This window comes from Medicago sativa, chromosome 3 (assembly GCF_051527215.1).
Source record: "Medicago sativa cultivar Bolivia chromosome 3, Bolivia_mono, whole genome shotgun sequence".
NCBI lineage: Eukaryota > Viridiplantae > Streptophyta > Magnoliopsida > Fabales > Fabaceae > Medicago > Medicago sativa.
In genome coordinates, this window is record NC_140751.1 from 29,713,168 (window position 1) to 29,735,210 (window position 22,043).

A 22,043-nucleotide genomic window follows, 5' to 3' on the forward strand; every position below is an offset into this window, starting at 1 on the left:
GCGAAGGAATTCACTATGTTAGAATCTTTGTTACAAGCAATCTTACCCCAAGACCCCCTAACAATCTTTCTAACATAAACACAAGAAAGAAATCCTCTCTCTTGATTACAACACACACCAAACACTTTTGGTGGACTTTGAATCTCCCCGAATCAAAGAACCTTTTACAACAATCACAAGATAGCACCCCACTATCTTTAACAATAATTCCCACCAACAATTGATGAGAATGTTACAAATGAATTGAAGAATAAAATTGTATGACTGTATATCTTGATCAATATCACTTTAACAATATGGACTTAGTGCTCAGAAAACTTTATAATAAATGTTAAAGTGTATGCAAAGTTTTCTAAACAATTTGAATGAAAGTTTAAAGACAAGTGATATTGAAACATGCCAATTGAGATAATGAAAGTTGTTGTGTATAAATTGTTTTGATTCTCAATTGAATTTATAGAGGCTAAAAAGATGTTTATGAAGCAATGCTATTTTTTCAAAAAGAGTTATCAATGAATAGAAACATATTTGAATGGCACCTATTCATAAAAATGAGTATGAAATGCTTTTTGAAAAAATTGCCGTTGTACAATTAAAATGATCCGTTAAAAATCAATTATGCCATATTTACACTCTTTGGTTCATGATCAATTAGCATGTTAATTATTTGTATGTGAAAAGATCAGTTAGCATGTAAAAAGAAAATAGGGACGTTGCAAAAAGTGCCGTTGGCATTTGAACTTAATTTTGCCAAAATACATGCCACTATGAAATCATGTCAATACAATTTAAAATGCAAGATTCATAATTGATTTTTCAAAGAGAACATGCTGAAACAAATTTAGTGCAATATAACCATTATTCCAAATGAATACATGCGTGTAAGAACATTTATTTGAGGCATAATTGATTATATGATTTTTCAAAGTCAAAAATAATATTTCTAATCAAAATATTTTCATGCAAAAATATTTTAATGTAAAATCACATTTATATGAAAATCATTGTGAGTGTGTGATTTATTTTAATGAGAGCTTTAGCATTGCTTCATATGAGGACTTAGAAAAATGTTTGTATTTATTTTCTGAGCATTCTAAGTCTTGTTAAATGTTAAGAATGATAGTGTCAAAGATAAGAACCATACTTACAAAAATATAACAATGAAGCCTAAGTCCCATTATCTTCATTCTTCAACTTGAGCCTCCATATAGTTTTTCTTCTTTTGTGATGTGAGTTTGTTATCATCAAAACCCAGCCAAGTCTAAGAAGGAAATCTTCTTCACAATCTCCCCCTTTTTGATGATGACAAACCATATCCTTTTGACAATGTTTGCTCATTGAAACTCCCCCTATCTTGTATATCTCCCCCTTTGTTATGCAATTGGATAACCTTTATCCATCATCATCATGTATGAATGTCCATCTTTCTATCAAAGTTGTAGCATTATTTAACCACAAATAACTCATAAATCGAACTGTATCGTATGATCTTGTATCTTATAGAACCCAACCAAAATATGACAGTTTTAGCACATGGTCTTCAAGTACCTACAAAACAATTAATAGTACTTTCTAGGTAACCATTGTGATTTGGGTCCTTGTGGGTTAATACCTTTCTTTACCCAAATAAATTCACCATAAGAAACACCAAAGTTTCTTATGTAACAAGTATTTGGAGTATGACCTTTTATGTTACAATAGAAACATGCTAATTTATGAACATAATGATATGAATTAGAATTATTTCCATTGGAAGAATTATTTCTAACATTATAATTATTTTTCTTATAAAAATTGCTACTATAATTTCTTCCTTTAGAATTATTTCTATGATTCATACTTTTGGAAGAATTTACCACATGCATTTTCTTTGTTTCTATATTGTTGGAAATTGTGCTTGCTTTAACAAAGACCGTTTTATTTGTGTTTAGTTTATTAAAATTTGAAAAACCAAGTCCGGTTTTGTTATTTGAATATCTTTGTTTACTAAGCACTTCTTCCAAACCATTGTGACCTTTTTCAAAATTTCTGATCACTTGGTTTAATTCAAAAAATTTTGTTTCATTTTCTTTACATTTATTACATGAAGAACTTTTAACCTTTTCTAATTCAACTTGTGCATCAAAAGCTTTTCTTTCAAGAGATACAATTTGTTTCTTTTGCTTTGCACAAGTTTTAGAGAGATTAATGCATTCTTCATACAATTCATTAAATGCATTTTGCAATTCTTCAAAAGAATATTTATAATTTAATTCAGAATCACTAACCTCATTTTCTTCATCATCAGAATGATGAGACGCCATTAGTGTCAAGTTTTCACATTCTTCATTTTCTTCATGTGTTGTTTCCAAAGTGTCCCATATTTCTTTGGCCGTTTTGCATTTAGAAATTCTGAAAAACTCATTCATCCCAAGAGAGGATTGAAGAATGTTCTTCGCCTTTTTGTCAAATAGCACCTTTTTGCGGTCATCATCATTCCATGATGTTTGTAGTTTGACACCAGTCACACCATTCAAAATTGTAGCGGGAACATAAGGACCATTCTTGACAGCATCCCAAATTTCTTCACCTTGGGCTTCTAGATACGTTGTCATCCTAATTTTCCAGAAATCATAATGTTCGCCGGTGAAACTTGGTGGACGGTTGACATCGGAACCTTCTCCTAAAAATGTTTTAGCGGAAGCCATTTTCTGGATCAAAGAAGCAAGTTATCTTTACTCTTGCTCTGATACCAATTGTTAGTTCAGATTGTAACCTAAGAGGGGGGGTGAATTAGGTTTCTAGGAATATTGGTCAATTTTTCAGAGATTAACGTTCTTGATAATTTTTCCGGAAACTAAATATGAAGGTATGAGTGCGGAAAAATAAAAGAGTAAGGGAAGAAGAAAAGACACAAGAGAGTTTATAGTGGTTCCCCTCTAAACCTTAGGGTCAGTCCACTCCCTTCACACCCCGCGAAGGAATTCACTATGTTAGAATCTTTGTTACAAGCAATCTTACCCCAAGACCCCCTAACAATCTTTCTAACATAAACACAAGAAAGAAATCCTCTCTCTTGATTACAACACACACCAAACACTTTTGGTGGACTTTGAATCTCCCCGAATCAAAGAACCTTTTACAACAATCACAAGATAGCACCCCACTATCTTTAACAATAATTCCCACCAACAATTGATGAGAATGTTACAAATGAATTGAAGAATAAAATTGTATGACTGTATATCTTGATCAATATCACTTTAACAATATGGACTTAGTGCTCAGAAAACTTTATAATAAATGTTAAAGTGTATGCAAAGTTTTCTAAACAATTTGAATGAAAGTTTAAAGACAAGTGATATTGAAACATGCCAATTGAGATAATGAAAGTTGTTGTGTATAAATTGTTTTGATTCTCAATTGAATTTATAGAGGCTAAAAAGATGTTTATGAAGCAATGCTATTTTTTCAAAAAGAGTTATCAATGAATAGAAACATATTTGAATGGCACCTATTCATAAAAATGAGTATGAAATGCTTTTTGAAAAAATTGCCGTTGTACAATTAAAATGATCCGTTAAAAATCAATTATGCCATATTTACACTCTTTGGTTCATGATCAATTAGCATGTTAATTATTTGTATGTGAAAAGATCAGTTAGCATGTAAAAAGAAAATAGGGACGTTGCAAAAAGTGCCGTTGGCATTTGAACTTAATTTTGCCAAAATACATGCCACTATGAAATCATGTCAATACAATTTAAAATGCAAGATTCATAATTGATTTTTCAAAGAGAACATGCTGAAACAAATTTAGTGCAATATAACCATTATTCCAAATGAATACATGCGTGTAAGAACATTTATTTGAGGCATAATTGATTATATGATTTTTCAAAGTCAAAAATAATATTTCTAATCAAAATATTTTCATGCAAAAATATTTTAATGTAAAATCACATTTATATGAAAATCATTGTGAGTGTGTGATTTATTTTAATGAGAGCTTTAGCATTGCTTCATATGAGGACTTAGAAAAATGTTTGTATTTATTTTCTGAGCATTCTAAGTCTTGTTAAATGTTAAGAATGATAGTGTCAAAGATAAGAACCATACTTACAAAAATATAACAATGAAGCCTAAGTCCCATTATCTTCATTCTTCAACTTGAGCCTCCATATAGTTTTTCTTCTTTTGTGATGTGAGTTTGTTATCATCAAAACCCAGCCAAGTCTAAGAAGGAAATCTTCTTCACAATCACCGGTTAAAAAGGTTCAAACGTAATCAATGTTTGACACCCGAAAACCAAGATAAAACAGATGGCGACTTCACTGGGGAGATTCGAGAGTTACGCCTAGTCTTTATTTCCACGCTTGCGCTCGTTTTTACTTGCTTCCTTTACATGCTTTCCTATGTGAATAAATGTTTAATTTCTTGCAAACGTGTGGGGTGAGAATATCAAAAGTCCTGCACCCGGGCTGAGTGAACTTAGGATTTAGGAGGGATATAATCGACAATTCATTCCGGGGGTTGCCTCGTGTTTTGGATTATGCGATCAATCCCACATAGCTGAGGCATTTTGGGGGTGATGTTGTCGGCGCGTGTTGTCGCGTTTAGGCACTTTACTTCTAATTGTTCTATGACGCTATGAACCGTAGATAACCAAACCCATCCATGGCCATTTTCTAGGATGTAGTGCGGAGGCTAAACCGAGTGTTGTCTCGAATTTTAGTCGTCACGCGATACTACACTCAAGTTAGACCTTCCACGGATAATCATGGAGCGAGTGTTGTCTCGTGACACCATGATATACGTCGGAGAGGTTGCAACTTGGGAACCTTTTTAGAACCCGGTTACTATTATCCTAAAGCCCTAGATTCACCGGACACCGTGTCCACCCATGACTCCTCGACTTTGAACTTTAACCCACCATGTTTTCTCCGAACTTGAACATAATCATGCATTCATGCATACATGCATACATGCATAAACTTTTTCCATGCATTGTTATCGAAGGGCTTAGACAAGTTGAATTTGTAAACATTGTAGGAATGAAGAGGACTAATTCCTACAAGTTCAAGGAAGTGGATTTGGCTAGTTTGAGAGATTTGGCACTCAAGGTTGAGGATCCGACTGGTTTCCGACGTCGTTACGGGGCTTTACTTCCCATTCTTCATACTAATGTGGATGAGAAGCTTGTGCACACTCTAGTACAATTCTATGATCCGAAGTATCGGTGCTTTACTTTCCCCGACTTTCAGTTGGTGCCTACTCTAGAGGCTTATTCCTCCTTGATGGATCTGTCTATTGCTAAGGGGGTACCTTTCTCAGGACTTGAAAATCCTCCTACTCCATTGATTATTGCTAAGGATCTCTATCTCAAGACCACCGATGTCTCCAAGAATCTTGTCACTAAGGCACGCATCCGAGGGTTCACTTCAGAGTATCTTCTTGGGAAAGCCAATCTCAAGACCACTTGTCAGGACACTCTCGAGGCTATTCTTGCACTTATCATCTATGGGCTTATTCTCTTTCCGAATCTTGATGGCTTCGTGGACATGAATGCTATTATGATATTCCACTCCAAGAATCCGGTTCCTACTTTGCTAGCTGACACGTATCATGCTATTCACGATCGTTCCGGCAAAGGTCGTGGGTATATTCTTTGTTGTGTGCCTCTCCTCTATAGGTGGTTTATTTCGCACCTTCCGAAGTCTTTCCATGACAATCCGGATAATTGGTCTATTTCACAGAGGATTATGGCTCTCACTCCTAAGGAAGTGGTCTGGCTCACTCCCGCTTCTAGGGTTAAGGAAATCATCTTTGGTGGTGGGAAGTTTCTTAATGTACCTCTTCTTGGTACCCGAGGTGGAATCAACTATAACCCAGAGCTTGCTTTGCGACAATTTGGTTTCCCGATGAAAGATAAGCCCATCAATCTTGCTACAGTTCCTTACTTCTTTCACTACTCCAATGCTCCCACGGGAATTAGAGAGGATTTCATGGAAGCTTGGACTAAGCTTCGGAAGAAAGAGGTGAAGCATATGGGTGTAAGGTTCGGTATTGCTCATGAGGCCTATACACAGTGGGTGATAAACCAAGCTGAGGAGATTGGTATGCCTTACCCCTCTATGAGATATGTGTCTGCATCTATTCCTACCATGCCTTTGCCTCTGCTCCCACCTACCCAGGAGATGTATCGGGAGCATCTAGCTATGGAGAGTAGAGAGAAGCATCAGTGGAGGGCTAGGTACTATGAGGCTGAGAACTTGATCATGACTTTGGATGGAAAGGACGAACAGCAGACTCATGAAGTCTTGACACTGAAGAAAGAGTTAGCTAAGGCTAAGAGAGAGATTGAAGAGAAGGATATGTTGCTTATGAGAGACTCCAAGAGGGCTAGGGGTGCCCGTGACTTCTATGCACGATACTGCAGCTATGAGTCTGAGTCCGAGGATGATGCTTCCACTTCCTATGCTTGAGGATTTCATTTTCCTGTTGCTATTCCCATTTGTTTATGTTAAAATTGTCTTGTAAAACTATATGTTGTTTGTTTATTTCCCGTTGTTTAGTAATGTTTACAAGTTTTTAATTTGTCTAAAACCCTCCGATGACATAAAAAGAGTCTTTTTTGCATATGCATTAACACATTTCATGCATCATATGCATTCATTGGTCACAAAAAACTTCTCTCGTGCTCATTGCCTCCTGGTTTTGTCCGCCGCAGTCTGAAAAGTGGCTCGTGCTCGCAAAGTCTACCAACCAGATAGAATTCATCAGACAAGATTTCACAAGAGAAGGATGATGGCTAACTTTGAAGAAGAAAATGCTCAGCTCCGTGCCGAATTGGCTGCTATGAAAGAAGACTTGGCTAAGGCCCATGACACTATGTCTGCTTTGCTGGCTGCACAAGAACAACCAGCCACATCTGTCCCAGTTTCTACTGAAGCAATTCCGTCTATCCCACTATCTACTGTGGCTACTGATGCTCGTTTTGTTATGCCCAATGGCCGTCCTTATGGTCTCTCAGCTTACTATTCTCCTAATACTGCTGCTGGTGTCTCTGGTTGTGCTGGTCAAGGACAGATTCCTGTGTCCACTGCTATGCCTCAGGTGACTACCGTTGTTACCGACCCTATTGTACACACTGTGCAACAGGTGATTGATGTTGATACTCCGTGTGGACAAGATCCCGCAATGGAAGCTATGAAGAGACAGTTAAGGGAGTTGGCTGGAGAGCTCCGTGAGGTCAAGGCTAGCCGGGGAAACAATGGTGCTCCTGCTAAAGCTCGTGATCTATGCTTGGTATCCCGATTCGAGGTTCCTAAGAAATTCAAAGAGCCAGAATTTGACAAATACAATGGAACTTCTTGTCCACACAACCATGTTATCCGGTATGTCCGAAAGATGGCTAACTACGCCGATAATGATGCACTGATGATCCACTGCTTCCAGAGCAGCTTGATAGATGATGCAGCAGATTGGTACACTAGTTTGAGCAAAGACGACATCCATACTTTTGAGGAACTCGCTGCCGCTTTTGAGAGTCAATATGAATTCAATACCCGTCTGAGGCCAAATAGGGACTCCCTTAAGGCCTTGTCTCAGAAATCAGATGAAACCTTCCGAGAATATGCTCAGAGGTGGAGAGGGGCAGCTGCCCGTGTTTCTCCTCGACTTGATGAGGAAGAGTTAACACAGACATTCCTGAAGACTCTGAAGAAGGAATATAAGGAAAGAATGATAGTCTCTGCTCCAAACAACTTCTCTGATATGGTTACAATGGGAACTCGTCTAGAGGAGGCTGTCCGAGATGGTATTATTGTCCTTGAGAAAGGTGAATCTTCAACCAGTGCACCAAAGAAGTATGGTAATGGTCATCATAAGAAGAAAGAATCTGATATAGGGATGGTATCTGGTAACCCATCTGCAGCTGCTACACAATTACCTCTGCCCTACCACTACATGCAGTACTCTCAGCATCCTTTCTTCCCACCATTCTACCAGCAATATCCTCTGCCACCGGGCCAACCACCAGTGCCCGTCAATGCCATCGCCCAGCAAGTGCAACAACAGCCTCCTGCTCAACAGCAGCAGCAACAACAGGGTTCCCGACCCAAACCTTCTTTTCCACCAATACCAATGCGGTATGGTGAGCTGCTCCCAACTCTACTGGCCAAGGGACACTATGTCACTAGACCAGGCAAGCCTCCGCCTAATCCATTGCCTCCCAGGTTCCGACAGGATCTAACATGTGAATTCCATCAGGGTGCTCAGGGCCATGATGTTGAGGGTTGCCTTGCTCTGAAATATATTGTGAAAGACTTAATAGAAAAGGGACGGTTGACTTTTGAGAATAGTGTTCCTCATGTTCTTGACAACCCGCTTCCAAACCATGCTGCTGTCAACATGATTGAGGCTTTTGAAAGAGTCCCCGTTCCTCAAGAGGATCCCATGTTGGATGTCCGCAATGTTGTTACTCCCTTGGTACCGCTACATGTCAAGCTCTACCAGGCTTCTTTGTTCAAACATGATCATGATTCTTGTTCAGAATGTCTCCAAAACCCTATGGGCTGTTGTGTGGTGAAAGGTGATATCCAGAGCTTGATGGATGACAAGCATTTGATTGCCAGTGATGTATGTGTGATTGGCTTGACTGTTGAGGGTGCAGAACCCCGGAGGGCTGGTGCTAGCATGGCTTCATTGAAGGATGCCCAGAAGGCTGTTCAAGAAGGGCAAGCTGCTGGCTGGGGAAAAGTGATTCAGATCTTGGAAAACAAGCGTAAAGAGGGCCTTGGATTCTCCCCGACATCTGCTGTTTCAAAGGGAACCTTCTACAGTGCTGGGTTCATCAATGCTATTGCTGAAGATGCTGCTGAAAGTAGTCACGTGCCTACATTTGTTATACCAGGAGGCACTGTGAGAAATTGGGAGGCCATTGATGTTCCTTTAGTCATGCATGCTTCCATGTAATGTGTCTTGTTGCTCATGCTTTCTTTGTTTTCAAAATAACAATCCTTCCGCTCTGCCCAAGGCGAAAGTGATATCATTGTAAGGGCTGTTTGTTTCGGCATTGCCGTTATCAATAAAAATTGTCGACTTTCTCACGACTCTTTGTTTTTTACTTTTTAGTGCCTTTTTCTTGGAAATAATGGTAATGCCAGAAAAAACCAAAACATCTGTATTTTTCTTATTAATTTCAAAAATCTGCATGAAAAACTTTTTCTAAAATCATCCCAATCATATTATGCAGATTGAACCATAATAAACCCGTTGAACACAGTGACCCTATGGTTCCTCCAAATTTTGATTTCCCTGTATATGAAGCTGAAGATGAGGATGATGATGATGAAGGGATACCGTATGAGATCACTCGACTGCTTGAGCAAGAAAGAAGAGCCATTCAGCCTCATCAGGAAGAGATTGAACTCGTCAACCTGGGTACTGAAGAGAACAAGCGAGAGATCAAGATCGGTGCTGCACTTGAGCCAGAAGTGAAAAGGAAGATTATTCAGCTTCTTCATGATTATCCAGATGTCTTTGCATGGTCTTACGAAGATATGCCGGGTCTAGATCCCCAGATTGTGGAACATCGGATACCGACAAGACCTGAATGTCCTCCTGTCAAACAGAAATTGAGAAGGTCTCGTCCAGACATGGCTCTTAAGATCAAGGCTGAAGTACAAAAGCAAATTGATGCGGGTTTCCTCATGACAGCTGAATACCCTGAGTGGATTGCCAACATCGTACCAGTACCAAAGAAAGATGGGAAAGTTCGAATGTGTGTTGATTACAGAGACCTGAATAAAGCCAGTCCAAAAGATAACTTCCCATTGCCTCATATTGATGTGCTTGTCGACAGTACTGCTCAATCCAAAGTGTTCTCCTTCATGGATGGTTTCTCTGGTTATAATCAGATACGAATGTCACCTGAAGATAGAGAAAAGACGTCCTTCATCACTCCGTGGGGAACGTTCTGTTATAAAGTGATGCCGTTTGGCTTGATAAATGCTGGTGCTACCTATCAAAGGGGTATGACCACTCTGTTTCATGATATGATTCACAAAGAGATTGAAGTATATGTTGATGATATGATTGTGAAGTCAAATGATGAAGAGCAGCATGTGGTGTATTTGAAAAAGATGTTTGAAAGATTGAGAAAGTACAAGCTGCGATTGAATCCTAACAAATGCACATTTGGTGTCAGATCTGGAAAGTTGCTAGGCTTCATTGTCAGTCAAAGAGGCATTGAAGTTGACCCCGACAAAGTCCGAGCCATCAGAGAGATGCCAGCCCCTCAAACTGAAAAGCAAGTCAGAGGTTTCCTCGGACGTCTGAACTATATTTCAAGATTCATATCTCATATGACTACTACTTGTGGTCCAATTTTCAAATTGCTCAGAAAGAATCAGCCTGTTGTATGGAATGATGAATGTCAGGAAGCTTTTGATAGCATTAAAGAATACCTGTTAGAACCACCTATCCTTGTCCCGCCAGTGGAAGGAAGGCCTTTGATTATGTATATGTCAGTGCTAGATGATTCAGTGGGTTGTGTTCTCGGTCAACAAGACGAGACTGGTAAGAAAGAACATGTTATCTACTATCTGAGCAAGAAGTTCACCGACTGTGAGACTCGGTATACAATGCTTGAAAAGACTTGTTGTGCTTTAGCTTGGGCTGCCAAACGCCTGCGTCATTATATGGTGAATCATACAACTTGGTTGATATCCCGAATGGATCCAATCAAGTACATCTTTGAAAAACCTGCTGTTACTAGAAAGATCGCACGTTGGCAAATGTTGTTGTCTGAATATGATATTGTGTACAAAGCTCAGAAAGCAATCAAAGGAAGTGTCCTTGCTGAGCATCTTGCTTGTCAACCTCTTGATGATTACCAGCCGATTAAGTTTGATTTCCCTGATGAAGAGATCATGTATTTGAAAGCGAAAGACTGTGAAGAACCACTGATCAATGAAGGGCCGGACCCCAATAGCAAGTGGGGATTGGTGTTTGATGGTGCTGTTAATGCTTATGGTAAAGGAATTGGAGCCATCATTGTAACTCCACAGGGGCACCACATTCCTTTCACTGCTCGAATAACTTTTGAATGCACAAACAACATAGCTGAATATGAAGCATGCATCTTGGGCATTGAAGAAGCCCTTGATCTGAGAATTAAGCACCTTGACATCTATGGAGATTCTGCACTTGTTATTAATCAGATAAAAGGTGAATGGGAGACTCATCATGAGAAGCTGATTCCTTACCGTGACTATGCAAGACGTCTGTTGACATACTTTACCAAGGTCGAGCTGCACCACATCCCTCGGGATGAAAACCAGATGGCTGATGCTCTTGCTACTTTGTCTTCCATGTTTCGTGTGAACCATTGGAATGACGTGCCCGTAATCAAGGTGCAGCGTCTTGATAGACCCGCACATGTGTTTACTATTGAAAATATGCCAGATCAGGCTGACGAAGATGTGAATGATAAAAAGCCTTGGTATTACAACATCAAACAATTCTTGCAGAATCGTGAATATCCATCTGGTGCTTCCAACAGGGATAAAAAGACTTTGAGAAGATGGGCTAGCAAATTCCTTCTGGACGGAGAAATCCTATACAAGAGGAACTATGACATGGTCTTGTTGAGATGTGTTGACAAACAAGAAGCTGAGAAGTTGATGCATGATGTACATGACGGTACCTTTGGGACCCATGCTTCGGGCCACACCATGTCTAGGAAATTGTTAAGAGCCGACTATTACTGGATAACTATGGAGCGTGACTGCCACAAACATGCTAAGAGATGCCACAAATGTCAAATTTATGCTGACAAGATTCATGTGCCTCCACACGCGCTCAATGTTATATCTTCTCCATGGCCTTTCTCTATGTGGGGCATTGACATGATCGGAAGGATTGAACCAAAAGCTTCCAACGGACATCGTTTCATTCTAGTGGCAATTGACTATTTCACCAAGTGGGTTGAAGCTGCTTCCTATGCAAACGTGACCAAGCAAGTGGTTGTCAAGTTTATCAAGAATAACATCATTTGTCGATATGGTGTTCCCAACAAAATCATCACTGACAATGGTTCCAATCTGAACAATAGTATGATGCAAGCTTTATGTGAAGAATTCAAGATTGAACATCACAACTCTGCTCCTTATAGACCTCAGATGAATGGTGCGGTTGAGGCCGCTAACAAGAACATCAAGAAGATTGTTCAGAAGATGGTCACTACTTACAAAGACTGGCACGAGATGCTACCATTTGCCTTGCATGGTTACCGTACTACAGTGCGCAGCTCAACCGGGGCAACTCCTTTCTCTCTTGTATATGGTATGGAAGCAGTTCTCCCTCTGGAAGTGGAGATTCCATCTCTTCGAGTAATCATGGAAGCAAAGTTAACTGAGGCTGAATGGTGTCAAAGTCGGTATGATCAATTGAATCTGATTGAAGAGAAACGTATGGATGCTATGACTCATGGACAGTTGTATCAAGTGCGGATGAAGAATGCTTTTGACAAGAAAGTCCGACCTCGAGAATTCAAGGAAGGCGAACTTGTATTGAAAAGAAGGATAAGCCAGCAACCCGACCCAAGGGGCAAGTGGACACCTAACTATGAAGGTCCTTATGTTGTCAAGAAGGCTTTCTCTGGTGGTGCTTTGATTCTTACACACATGGATGGTGTTGAGCTCCCAAATCCTGTTAATGCCGATATAGTCAAGAAATACTTTGTCTAAAAAGAAAAGAACAGCGTGGTAGGTCGAAAACCCGAAAGGGCGGCCTAGGCAAAAATGCGCTTCCCGGTGGATCGAAAACCCGAAAGGGCGATCCAGGAAAAAGTTAGGGACAAAAAAATGAATATGAAAGAGCTCGCTGAGATTGTACGCAACTCAGGCAAGAATGAGCGCCTCGATGAGCCGAAAACCCGAAAGGGCCGTTCATGCAAAAAGGAGGTTGACAATCAAAGACAAGTAACTATATCTGGCAAATCACCATCACCCCTTGGGGCATCTGCAACTGTCAATGATCTTCTTCATCAGAGGCTTCTGTACTTGTGGATTCAAAATTTCTATGAAATGTAGCGGTCATCGTGTTCAATGTATCACCAACCAATAAAATTACCATTTTCCAAGCTTTGTAAATCCGTGAAGTCATGCCTTTGGCTGACTCTCACTCTTTTACATCAATTTGAGCCTGTGCTATTGTTTGAAACTCTATTTTCTTTCTACTTTCAATGCTATATACAAAATATTTTCCTTCTATTTGATCATGTCAATGTCTGAAACAAACATCTTTTGAAAATTGAAAAATCTTTTCCTGTCTATTTTGAAGGCAAACCTGAGCAATAGGGTACATTTCAATGAAACATGCATGAATAAATGAGTTTCAATGTCTATTTCAATACATGTTACAAGCAGGTTACCCCCAAGATGATCTGTGGTCAATGGCAAGAATGAAAAAACAGAATGAAAAATGAAAAATTGAAAAAATGAAAATGAAAAGCTCGCTAAGTTGAAAACCCGCAAGGGCGGCTTAGGCAAGAATGAGCACCCCGCTGATTGACAATCTATGAAGGCAATTCAGGCAAAAATGGGGCAATGAAAAGAATCTTACTCCCCGGTGAATCGAAAACCCGAAAAGGCGGTTCAGGCAAAAATGGGGTTTGAAAATGAAAAATGAAAGAATATAAAAATTGAAAAGCATTGACCACAGATGCGAACATCCAATGTTTATCCAGCACTGACACGCCTAGCAACGGCGACCTGTATCCAAGAACCTTCCAAGGGTCCCTTCTTTACAAGTTTTACTGCCCTCAGTCATGGTTTCGATACGTCTCTCAACGACGGTCTCTCCAAAGAGGTTTTTCCCTGTGAATATGTTGCAGCACGAGCCACTACGTGCCCAATCTTCCAATGTCTTGTCTGCCTTTGTGAAACTTCTCTGCCAAATTGCCAACCAATCATGCATTTCAAGCATTCATACCTGCATAATCATGCATTTTATGTGCTCATACATCCAATGATCTTGCTATATCATGCATACATGTTACATGTCCAGCTCTCAACTGTCAAATTCAATGCCAATTTCACTTTCAATTTCAAATGTCAAATGTCAATATCCAATGTCAATGTCAATGTCAAATGTCAATATCCAATATTCAATGTCAATATCGATGTCAATGTCAGTGTCAACGTCAATATCCAATGTCAATGTTAATGTCAATTATCCAATGTCAATGTCAATGTCAATGTTAATGTCAAATGCCAATGTCAATGTCAATGTCAACGTCAATATCCAATGCCAATGTCAATGTCAATGTCAATGTCAATGTCAATATCCAATGTCAATGTCAATGTCAATGCCAATGTCAATGTCAATGCCAATGTCAATATCCAATGCCAATGTCAATGTCTATGTCAATATCCAATGTCAATGTCAATGTTAATGTCAATGTCAATGTCAATGTCAATTTCAATTTCCAAGCCAATGTCAATGTCAATGTCAATTTCAACTTTCAATTCAATTCAAATCAATGTCAATTTACTCTCAATTTACCCTTGGGCCAACAAAAATGGTCATGTCTACTTTCAAATCAAGTCAATGACAATTTACCCTCAATTGGTATCTTGTTAAACCAGACTTTCAATTTGTATCTTGTTACTGGTCAAGTGCAAGGTTCAATCCAAAAAGAACCACTTGTACCTGCTTATATGTCTATGTTTCCGGTCAAACGGCAAGTTCGATCCAAAGAACAGTTTGTACCCTCTGTTTATGTTTTGATTATCGGTCAAACGACAAGTTCGATCCAAAGAACAGTTTGCACCTACTTACATGTTGTGGTATTGATCAAGTGGCAAGTTCGATCCAAAGAACAGCTTGTATTCGTTTCCTGTTTGTATTTCCTTGGTCAAGTGGCAAGTTCGATCCAAAGAACAGCTTGTACCTATCTTTTGTTTGTATTCTCTAGGTCAAGTGGCAAGTTCGATCCAAAGAACAGCTTGTACCCATCTCTTGTTTGTATCTCTCGGTCAAGTGGCAAGTTCGATCCAAAGAACAGCTTGTACCTGTCTATTTGTTGCCCGTTCTTTCTACCTTGATGTCTATAAATCCCTTGGTGGTGTGACACAGCCCGTAGATTCCGGTTCGATTGTCTTGCATTCATAAATGAAATGTTGCATGGCATTCATGTCTTTGAAAATCTGAAAACGTATTTTTATGTCCAAAAGCAGTGCAAATGTTAATATTTAAGTATCTTCGTCCCGTCAATTCTAAGACTTCGTCTCTTGACTCCCCGGACAAAGAAACTTAAATAGGGGCAACTGTTATACCCTAATTTTGGACCTAAAAATACTTGTTCAATTATTCTTTTCCTGCATTATAAGTCATCTGATATGTCTCTGATCAATTGCATCTTTCTCTGCATTTTATTTCAATGTTATTTGCAATGCAAGGGCATTTTAGTCTTTTCCTATGTCAAATTTTTCTCAGTCTTCCAAAATTTTGTTTGAGTCCCTTCAAATAGTCTGAATAAGTCCTTGCTTCCATCCTATGTCAAAACCCATCTTAAAAATTGCCTTTGAAGTCATTTTGAGTCAGTTTTGCCCCTAGGGGCATTTTAGTCTTTTCAAGTGACAAAGCTCTGTTTAAACTCTTAAAATTGTCTCTGAGTCTTTCAAGTTGGTTTAAATAAACTGTTGTTTCATTTCTCTGTTAAAAATCCATTTTAAAATTTGCATCTGAGTCATTTTCAGTCGTTTTAGCCCTAGGGGTATTTTGGTCATTTCACACGAAATTTCGGCAGAGATAGGTTACTTTAAAGTACCTCATTTAGGCCATTGGTTCGTTTTAGTCCGTTTTGTCAATTTTAATCGTTTCACTTTACGTTTATTTCAAATTTACCTTTTTTATTCAATTTTTATTATTTTTGCATTTTGGTCCTTTGTGTTCTTTTCCTTTTCATTTTTGTCCTTATTTTTTTGTTATTTTGCAATTTAGTCCTCTTTTGTCCAAGTCATCTATTCTGTACACGTGTCAGAGTCTTAATGGTCCACAGAAGTTTGTTACAAAGGCATGCCACATGTCAAAATTTCATTGGTCCAGTCCATACATGTGTCAGCCTATAAAAGGCCAACTCATCACAGATCCATTCACACTTTTACACATCATCAACAACACAATCACATTTTCTCTCTCTCCCTTCCACGAATCAAACACCACAAAAATCCAGAAAAAGCTCAAGAACATGATGAACAAATTCATCATCTTCAAACCCTAACCGAATTCGATTATCACCAAATTCATCAATCCTCATCAAATTCAAGCCATAACCGAATCAAAAACATCACACAACACATAATTCCTCATCAATTTCACAAAAAACCAGACGAATTCGCAAGGAAGAGAAAGAAGCTTTCAGAGATTCCAAAGAATCGTCATCACCAAGCTTACCTTCGCAATTCCAACGAAGACTCATCAATAACGACGAAATCTTCGTGATCACGAAGGATTTGAAGAAGAAGAGGGAAAAAGTTCGAATTCGAAGCCGTAGCGGTGAAGGAGAAAGGATACGAAGTTCACCAGAAGAAGGACAATCGAAGAATTCACAATCTTCTTCGTTCGTCACATCACCAGTCCAAAATACAGGTATCAAACTCTCTTTCCTTTCCTCTTCACGTTTTCTTTCGAAAATCCTGAACATTAGCTTCGTACATGTGCTGTGGCTACGAATCAAAGTAGATCGGAGCATTTTAAGAGTTTTCTTGCAAGAACCTTTCGAATAAGAGAAGAAGAAGAAGAGTTAACAAAAAGAAGCATCAGAACCGTGAAATAAAAGTCCGATCTACTTTGATTCGAGAGTTTCTTTGAGAAACGAGCCTCAAAGTCGAAGAGAGGAGGTCATGAGCGTCAAGAGTATGTGTTCAGGTCTCCGTTTAGGGTTCCGACGCGGCGGCGCCACCGCCGGCCACCGCGTCGGAAAGTTGGAGAAGATGACCGGCGCTAGGTCGGAGAAGAGAGAGTCTGCAGACTCTCTCTCTCTAAGAACTTTGTAGAGAGAGAAGCATGTGAGAGATGTGAGGTTTCCCTTCACATTTTTGTTTATATGTGCCATGCCTGATCCTGTGTGTGTGTATGCTACGTTTACCATGCTCCTTTTCTGTGTGAGCCGTTAGATCTTTGATCTGACGGCTACTGTGAACTCTCCTTTAGCCTGATGTATGGATCTGTGTGTTGGCGCATGATTGAGCGTTGGATTTTGGATCCAATCCAATTGGATCAATCCAACGGTCCTTGTGCCTTCATCAGATCCGTCTCCTTTGGGCCTGGGTCAGTTTGGCCTGTGGATTTCATTTCCTGGCATTTTTCTTGCTATTTCAACTCTACTCCTTGCTATTTACACACCTTCATGCTCAAAAACTTAGTTAAAAATTCCAATTAATTTTTCATGTGTTTTTGACTAATTTCTTGACTTTCTTGTGATGTTGTTATGTGTTGAATTTGGAAAAAAATAAGTAGCATTTTTTTATGGTTTATTACATTTGTTAAAACTTGTGAAAATTTTCCATGTTCTTGTGATCAAAGATGCTTTAAAAAAATCCCAAAAGATTCGTGAATGTTTCTTGATAATCTTGTGACCTCTTAGTGGCAATTTTACATGATTAAAAATGATAAAAATAATGTGGTAATTTTCCTACTATTTTGTGATATTTTGTGCTAAAAATAAATGGAAATTTGTTTGATTTTAATCCCAATTGCTTGGTGAATATTGGTGACCTATACTACTTGATTCCATAGAGTTTAGCCACTGTTTGTATTTGATATTAATGCATGAGTATGAGTCTTGATTAGTTACTTAGCTTACAAGTTAGTTGTGAAGTTAAATAATGCAAATATGTTTAAAGTTTGTTTTAAAATGCCAAGCAAATCATGTTGCCTTAATTCCCATTCCAAGATTTGATTCTAAAACCTTTAAAGATGTATTGGGATGTGAGAATTATAGGTCACTTGGTTCTTGCATTCTATGAACAAATTTTAGCCATGTTTGCACTCATTTTGCCTTTATTTTGGTTTGTTTTCCATCCTTCATGTTATAGTGTCTTTCTTGCTTTATTTCTTTTGATATTGCCTTATGCTACTAACTTTTCATTTCATGTTTCATATTCTCCATAAGTGTAACACCCCGTTTTCCCAACATAAAAATTTCTTAAATAAAATCAGAGTTTAACATCTTTAACGGAATGTCACATACTTCTTGAAAATCATAAAATAGATAATAATAATTATCTCTCAAATTCAACATCAAAAGTCTAAAATCATGCAGCGGAAAATAGTTCAGCATACTAAAAGTCTTGGCACGCAGGCCTCTTCAAAATCTCATAAGGTTGGTTCAATACTTATTCATAAAAAGTTCATAAAATGACACGTAAGGAATAGAAGTAAAAGCAATCCCCATCCCGTTACGTATCAGAGCACCTAGACACAATGTGAGGAGTCCTCTCACGAACACTTCTAATCTTTGTTACCTGCACATTACCCACGGTCGAGGCAACATATACGCAGAAGGGGTGAGATTTCACAGTCAATAATACTAGGCTCATAAATCATAAATTACATTTAACAACATAAACATCTTATAATTTAACAACTATAATTAAACACATAAACATCATCATTTATCTTAACAAAATATCATCATATAGCAGTCACAGTCATCGTCACATATCATCATACTAAAAGACATCACAAAGTAATTCGTTAAAACATCACATCTTAACAACTTGACTTGACAATGCATCTAAACTCGACTATGCAACTCTTAACGTCTTAAACCATCTTGAATCATCATGAAATGCAAATGCATGTGGTACCATTTTAGGGCATAAGCCCTCATCGTCGTGGTTGAGCAAAAGCTCCATCGTCATGGTTGAGCAAAAGCTCCATCGTCGTAGTTGAGCAAAAGCTCCATCGTCGTGTTTGAGCAAAAGCTCCATCGTCGTGGTTGAGCAAGAGCTCCATCGTCGTGGTTGAGCAAAAGCTCCAGGGCATGAGCCCTCATCTTTAAATGAGTATGCATGGACTCAACATCTTACGTCTTAGAAACTTCATGAACATCTATGACATCTTAACATCTTGACAACATAACATCTTAACAACTTGATGACTTCATAACGACTCGACGACTTAACAAACTCTTTGACTTAGACCGACATTTACAACTGTATGACATTAATGGTCAACAACAGCAAACAGCAACAAGTGCAGCATATAACAACTCTTATATAACACATCGTCATTCAATAACATCACTATATAATCATCTTCAATTATCACATCAATTTTACAATCATTGCATAATTCATAAATTGCACATCTTTAAATCAAATATCTTCAAATAACACATCAATACACATCTAAAAATAGGAGGAATAATTTCATTATAACAATTATCTCTATAAAATCACTTTAAAAAAAATATATTATTTTAACTGATGTAATAGAAATTCTTCATTGCACATATATACACACATTTTATTAACCTCGACAGTACCTATAAAACCAATTTAAAATTAGGATATACTATTTCGGTCCAAGAACAACAACAAAGGGTAATAAGATCAAGGAAGCAAACAAAAGCATGTCTATCATACTTAAACCAATTTTAAATTCACGTGATACTATTATTAGAAGATAAGTTACCTATTGATTTTAAATCATAACAAAATATCCTAAATTTAACTTTACAAGGATTAGATTAGCCGTGAACTCAATGAGCAATATAGATGATAGCAGCTCGGCAACAGTGAAAATAGGCAACATGAATTAAATTTGGCTTGGCAACATGGAGAGTAAACAAGCAGCAGTCGTGAATGATAGAAACATGGTACCAGCAAGCAGCAAACAATTATTTAAGTGGATTTAAATTAGAGAGATGTAGCAACAAGGAAATCGATTTGAATTAAATAGTACGTAACAAAATCACATCCAAAATAATATAAAACTAGATGAATATTTAAGGGGTTTGCACAAACAAAGGGTTCTGAATCATCATGAATTTATCACATCTACATCATGAAATTAGAAATAATCACATATTTATAATCGCAACAACAAATTAGAGCACAAACTTAACATGAATTCATTAAAAGATCATGAAAAACAATGGAAAACGAAACCCTTCACTACCCATATGTTCATACAACCTTATGGTGAATAAAGACTCCCCCTTACATCAATTCAACGGTTTTTCATCACCTAATCATCAATTCTCACTCAAACCCTAATTTCTCATAATCTCACAAACTCACCCTAAACATGTTACATGCAATCTAATGATCTACAGACTTAATATTAGTGAAAGATAGTCTCACCCTTACCTTAGATTGTTTTCTTGAAATCAAAAGCAGCGTTCTTCGTTCCTAGGGTTCTCTCTCTGAGTTCTCCTCTTTCTCCAAAAAGCGGTTTAACGTAAAAACTCTTTCTAACCTAAGCTTCCTTATTTATAATACCAATCACTCTTCATAAATATATTTAGGCCCAATAACTTATTCTTCTTTCTATTCTAACCTCCAATTCTACTTACACTATTAATTCTCATATTCTAATAAATAATATAATAATGCCACATAATAAAATACTAACACCTCATATATATAAATAAATCACATAAATAAATTCTAACTTAATAAAAATAATTAAATAAAAGGAGGGTGTTACAATAAGCATTCCCATTTCATTCCATATCTCATCCCTTTCTCCACTTTAATTTCTTGCACTTTAAGTTTCAATTTCATGCAAAATTAGAATGTAATAATTAGGAGCTCTTGTAATACTTTACTTTTATGCCACTTTTAATTTCTTGGCAAAGAGGCCATAGAATGTATCTAGGGTATGATGTAAAGGACAATGGACTCTAATAATGTACACCGACACAAGCACCGACACTTGCACACACATCACTTTAGGTATAGTTAGAATATGCATGTTTAGATGTATGTCTAGGATTGTATGTTTAGATGAATGCCTAGGGTTCATACTTAGAAAAAATCAATTTTCCAAACAAATATGAACAACATCACTCAAATCATTTTCAAAATAAACCTTGGGATCAAAATCCCATTGAATTTTCCTTTTTCATTTTCTTAATCAAATTTCAATGAAAAATAATCATGTTTAGACCATATTTTGCAAATAACTAATTCCACCTCACAATTTCATAATCTCATGCCCTTGAGGCCTCTCTCTCTTATTCTTCAAAATCCCATTTTCAAACTTAAAATCAACCAACAAAAACAAAAACATTTTTTGGAAGAGAACTACGGTGGATTTGATCCCTTAAACGGGTACGTAGGCAAGGAACAAAATTCCTTCAATTCAACTAAAATAAAAATCCAAAAACATTCTTCTCCCTCCAATTCTTCATTTAGCAAACTTTAGGTGTAAATAACATTTCAAAATAGCATTTAAAAATAAAGCGCGCGCGTAGAAATTAAAGACGGTTCCTATAGGATACTATAGTCGTTATGGGTGCCTAACACCTTCCCGTAGCGAAAACAACTCCCGGACCTCGATTCTCAAGGGTTTTGCTTACTTTTTCCCTTCCCAAGAAAAAATAAGATATCACCGGTTAAAAAGGTTCAAACGTAATCAATGTTTGACACCCGAAAACCAAGATAAAACAACTATATATATATATATATATATATATATATATATATATATATATATATATATATATATATTATATATCTATAATAACTGATCGAACTTGTCAAAAAAAAAAACTAATCGAAGTCTTTTTTTCCTTAAAAAGAAAAGCTGATTGAATGATACGGTGCTAAAAGATTAATTAATAACTAACAGAAGCTTCTTTTCCTAAAAAAAAAAAACCAATTAGAGTATTTTAATCATAAAATAAGATCATATATGTAAAGTATTATAGGTAGTTTGTTGAGATATTTTTGTCAAATAAAATATTGATTTTAAAAAATAGAAAAAATAATAATATATTGAGAATGAATGTGGAAGTGACACGTGACATTAAAAAACCTTAT